Consider the following 6000-nt stretch of genomic DNA (forward strand, 5'->3'; position numbering starts at 1 on the left):
CGTATACGTCATGAAGCCCTGACCTGCGATACTTGATTGGACTAAAACTTTTGTTTACACCCCCTTACTGCTCGGTCTAGAGTTTTTTCAAATAATAAAGATTACTTGGTGAGAGCCAGTCATGGAGATAGATGTAACAGACTTGCTGTCCAGTTATTTAGTCTCGAAGTGCACTCATGACATTTTAATTTGAAACAGCAGCCAGATCCCGAGGGATCCTTTGAGTCTCATCATCATCATCGTCATTTTAACCTTGACAAAAATACTACAAAGAGACAAACCCACTTGTTCATTCCTGACATACGTAGAATAGTGTCTATTACTCCTTGTGGTGATTAGCTTACCAGCTTACAGCATTAGTAGGAGGTGGCAGTTATTAATTGTCCTAAGTCCTTATATGACGATTAGGTTTTTCATAGTGATGCTGTTTTACCTATCTACCTCATTGGGATGCATATGCAATTAGGCACTTTATGCACTTTTGTTAGGAGTAGGTGATTTTGTTTTGCATTACCTGATTGGATATTTTTAAACAGCTGTCATTTTGGAATGGTGATATTGGAATTTGATGCTAACTTTTATATGCCGCTGGTCCTATTTCTATTTTATTCTGTGTGCATCTCTTTTAATAGTGTGGTATTTTTGTTTATGCTGTCATTAAAATAAAAAATCAATTTGTATGTAGATTGGACTGTGTACTCTTATTTTGAAAAAATATATTTCTATTTTTTCTTGGGCTATTTACTAAAGAGACAAACCCGTCATAAAAGAGTTAGACGCTCAGTGAACAACATCTGATAATCAGTTGTCATGGCTTTCATACACGATGCTTCTGTAGAGTTTGCAAAATCTGAACTGGAAATTTTTGACCTCCCTCCAACAGAAACAAATATAGAGAAATTGCTTTTGTAGAAGTTCAACCTATTGCAGCTCTGTCAGACAATGCACCACTGGAATTTTTCATACCGAGAAGTGTTGAATATTATTATTCACACTGTATACATCAGACTTTCGGTATAAATCTGATTTTTTCCACCATCAAAAATTCTCGGATGACTCCGTGGTAGTTGGATGTATTAGGGGGGACCAGGGTGATGATTAATATAGAAGGGTGGGGTCGAATTTTGTGGATTGTGCCATGGTAACTATCTACAACTAAATGTTAAGAAAACTAGGAGTTGGTGGCCAACTACAGCAGGAGAAAGATGGAATGTTTACCGATCACTATTACTGGTCAGGAGGTAGAGCAGGTGGAGAGTTACAAATATTTGGGGGTCCACCTGGATAGCAAACTGGACTGGAGATGCCACTTAGAGAGGGTCTACAAGAAGGGGATGAGCAAACTGTATTTACTAAGGAAACTGAGGTCTTTTAATGTGTGCATCAAAATAGTAGAAATGTTCTACCAGTCTGTAGTGGCAAGTGCCATCTTTTTTGCACTCATATGCTGGGGTAGTAGTGTGTGGGTCTCTGATGCTAATAAGCTGAATAAACTTATCAAGAAGGCAAGCTCCGCTGTTGGCTGCAATCTTGACTCTTTTGAGGAGGTAGTGGAGAGAAGAACTCTGAAAAAGTGTATGGTAATTATGAATAATAATGCACACCCACTATATGAGCTATTCATGAGACAGAAGAGCACCTTCAGTAACCGGCTAATCCTTCTTAGGTGTAATAACAATAACATTAGTGTAAAATCATAAGGTGAATGTTTCCTTATTTATTTCTTCTACTTTTCAGTTTACCCACTGTGTATGACCTAACCTAATGTATAATGTTCTTCTGTCAACTCTACTGTCTTGTCAATTAAGTAATTCATGTTATTCTTTTAGTTGTGCTGCTGTGATACCATAATTTCCCACGGGATCAATAAAGTGTATTGTATCGTATCGTATGATCTGAACAACGCGCTACTATACATAAATTGCGTCGTATTGTATCGTGAAACAGGATAATGCAGCTATCACTGATGGGGCTCGTGTGGCTTTTATAAACTATCCTCTAGCGACTCTTTTTAATCAGGTCAATATCACTCTGGGAGGTCGCCTTAACTCACAATAGGATAACCTCTACAGCCATAGTGCATTCATTGAAACTCTTTTAAATCACAGCTTGAAAACAATATAATAACAATTTACCACTGAATTTATATGTGTAGTTAAGGGGCATTTTCCATTTCCTTTTGAAATTGAAAACTCTTTAATTAATTTTTGGATTTATGTTTTATTTAATATTGTGGGACTCCTGATGAAGAAGTTGGTTAAGCTTCGAAACGTGTAGATAATAAACCAGGTTTCTCGTTCAACCAACTACCGTGGACTTTTTGGATCACCAGCAATGCACACCCCTATTCCTGTCCTTCTCTATGGGTTCTCCTGTCCGGAGTGTTCTGCAGTAGTTGTCTGACTGTACATCCTCAGTTGTTTGATTAACAACCCAAAAAGTTGAGCAATTCCTATTCTCACTCTATTGATATCCACAGATAAGACCCTATTTGTGCTGTGTATCCCTCTTCTTAATACTACAAAAATAAATAAGAAATTTCCTTCAATGCTGTATTGTCAACTGAGTATATCATGTTTTTGGATCTAGATATTTTTTCAAGGCGGTGACCTGATCCCTACCAGAACACAGTTTAAAGCTGTAGATGGAAATGGATAGTTAGATTATCATATTGCAGATAAAGAGAAAGATCCCTGTAAATCAATTCTATCGTATCAGGAGGAATTGTAGTAAAAACACTAAATCGCTGAATCTAGGATACTTTAAAAAATGTTTAATGAAAAAAATATATTCCAAACACCTAATGGAGACTGGAAATCCAAAATAATCTACAAATCACTGAAAATTATTCTATTTCACTTTTAAATACAGCTTGAAAACACTATAAACACAATTTACCACTGAATTGTTCTATAAAGACAGTGCGGGTCATCATAATGAACAAATCTTGGATGGAGCAAATTTTGGGTTTGTCAAAAGAGCCCATATAACTGCTCACTCTAAGCCTGTAGATCTCCTAGGCCCAATATATTTAATCAGCTGAAGCTCATACCAAATGGACTTCTTCTAAAGATCAAGTTGTCAAGAAATAAGGATACTTTATGTTTGATGTCAGGTGATGCAGATCCGTATAAAGTACAGATCTTACAAGCATCTCTCTATGTAAAGAGTGCAAGTTTCTCCAGCTGTCGAAATAGGTCACAGTTAGGCCCTACTATCCACCACAGCCAAATGCGCTATTGATAGGGCGTACATGAAAGTATACAGCATACCGTCTGGTAAGCAAATTCCAAACCAGGAGAACCTCTTCTTAGGCCAAAGTCCAATAACAATTATATTAGGCTTTGTAAATGATGAAGCATTTAGTGGTTTATATATAAAAATCTTTTGTGCTTTAATCATTATAATAGAAACCACCCGATTCTTTACCTGGATGGTCAGCAGTAGAGATGAGTAAACCTTAGGTCTATACTTTGAGGTTCTGGTTCGAAACCCGACTTCCAAAGAATGAAGGTTCGGGTACGAAGTTTGAGTGAGTTATGAGGGAAAACACTGAACCGAGCAGCGCTGTGCTTGGGTATGAGTGATGCTCAGCGAGCCGCATGCAGTGTTTTAATGACTCACATTTGGGGTAAAATCAGCATGATCAGATGCATTCTTCACACACAAACAAAAGAAATTGAATAAACTCATCCAGCTGCCCCTGTACTTATGGCTGTCTGTATGTGAGAAGAAACACAAACTGCCTAATTACTGACTTCCATTGAGGTTTTGTTCAAGTCAGGGTCACAAACCGAACCCTATCTAGAATTTGAAGGTTACTGCCTAACCAAACCTCCAAAGGTTCACTCATCTCTAGTTAGCAGATACCAGTTCGGCCATACTAACCTAATTTCAATGTTTATTTAGATGTCAGAGAGTATATGGCTCGTGCCCAATTATCTTGGAAGCAAAAGTTTGATGATTTATGGGTGGAGTCACATTATTAGCATTTGATTTGTTCCCCGATCAAGAGCCAGGAGGCCATTTCTCGCTCGTTAAAATAGGTAACCTGCATGATAAAGTGTGGTTTGCGCTACCTATGCCACACATGTAAATATGATCGTATATGCCCTCAAGTCAACTATACTTGAACTCAATCACAGTAGAGAAGTATTATTTGATTAAATCTAATTATGGATACCCTGTAACTCACAAACCTGTTATAGTCCAATCACTATACAGAACCTATATTTGCTGGTGTATATCCTTGTGATTTTTTTATCATCATATAGAGTGGCTCAGAGACCTGCTGTATACATCGTGAATACAGATGCCGCAAGTCAAACCGGTTGCCATTGGATGTTAGTGATACTCTGCGATGATAAGAAGGCAGTATTGTTTGATAGTTGTGGGTTCTCACCAGTCAGTGTACTTTTTTCCCATCGAGTTTGTAAGTTTCCTAAACAGAAACACTGAATTATACTGCCATCAAACCCCTCAATTACAGAATACGCATATTAGTGTGTGTGGCCAGTACTAAGCTTACGTTTTATACCATATTGTGCGGGATATGCCACACAATAAGACATTACAATGCTTTAGTACAAATTAATAGGAATGATTGAATACCCTATTATTCGCTTCGATGGATACCCGGTGAATACCTCGCCGTTATTTGAATATTTGCGAATATTCGTCCCCCAATGTAAGTCTATGAGAAACTCAAATAATTTTACGTTAAACCTGTCGGAGCCCTGTGAGGACTGAGGAAAAAGCTGAAATGGATGGGAAAAGGCTGAAACAGTATGGGACAGCCTGTAGAAGGTGCCTGACTGCATTTCTGGTGTCTTTGAATAACGTGGTCAGAGCAGCACGTGGCATTTACGGTCATCAAAACAGATCTCAATCCAAAGTAAAAGAAGGGAAACTGCTGAGAAACAGTGTCTAGTCCCTAGTAAATTTATTAAAACGTCAAATCAAGCCACGACCTCCCAAAAAAACCAAAACACTTTAGCATATGTTCACACATTTCGCTTTTTTACATTTTTCCTTTTTTGATTAGAAAGGGCTGTAACTCATACATTATATTGGTGTCTGTCTCACACCTCCTTTTTTGGGACATATTTGACAGAACTTTAAAAGGTCAGCTACAATGTGCCCGTTGGGATGTTGACCTTGCCCTCCTCCTCCTCCACCAGCACCTCCAGCTCCAGTGGCCTTCTACTCAAATGTAGAAAGGGCCACTGGCTGTCCTAAACTCTCAGACTTCATAGGGCTCTCAGGTGGGCCCTGTAACATACGTTGGGGAGGGATGGCCGTCATTTGCAGTTTTCTGCGTCCCCTATATCATTAGTGTGAAAGTTGGAATACGTACTCCATAACACTTTACAGTGCTATTGCCAATGTGGCCATTTGGGTGTTGGCCTTGCCCTCCTCCTCCTCCTCCACCAACACCACCGGCTCCAACACCACAGGCCCTCTATTCAAATTCTATTTAAATGATTCAGAAATGTATGTTTTATGGACAAACGAACGCCACGCTGGGACATCGAAGCTGATGTCATTGATGATGATTGCATCTGACCAAAAGCAGGTTGGGAGCAGGAGGCATCATCGCCTGCAGAATAGAACACAGTTTGTGAAGCATGCAGCACCGTGGAAGTGGCAGTTGTTTCACTCTGGAACTCAGGCTTTATTCCAAGGATTTAAAAAAATTCAGTTTTCTCAGGGGGAATGATTCAAAGACCATGTAGCACACCATCAGAAGTTATTCCCAATAGCTCCCAACAGTTTTTTTTTTCAAAAAATTGATAGGATTTGCAACAGGGCATAACATGCCAAGGAGTTTAATGCATTCAGTTCCCCTAGGGTGTAGTGGTTGAGACATCATGTAGCTAAGCATCACAAGGTACTCCCAACAGCTCCCAACAGCTTTTTTTTAAAAAAAATTGGTAGAATAAGCAACAGGGCATAACATGCCAAGGTGTTTAATACATTCAGTTCCCCTAGGGAATTGTC

This window comes from Anomaloglossus baeobatrachus, chromosome 11 (genome assembly GCF_048569485.1).
Source record: "Anomaloglossus baeobatrachus isolate aAnoBae1 chromosome 11, aAnoBae1.hap1, whole genome shotgun sequence".
Lineage (NCBI taxonomy): Eukaryota > Metazoa > Chordata > Amphibia > Anura > Aromobatidae > Anomaloglossus > Anomaloglossus baeobatrachus.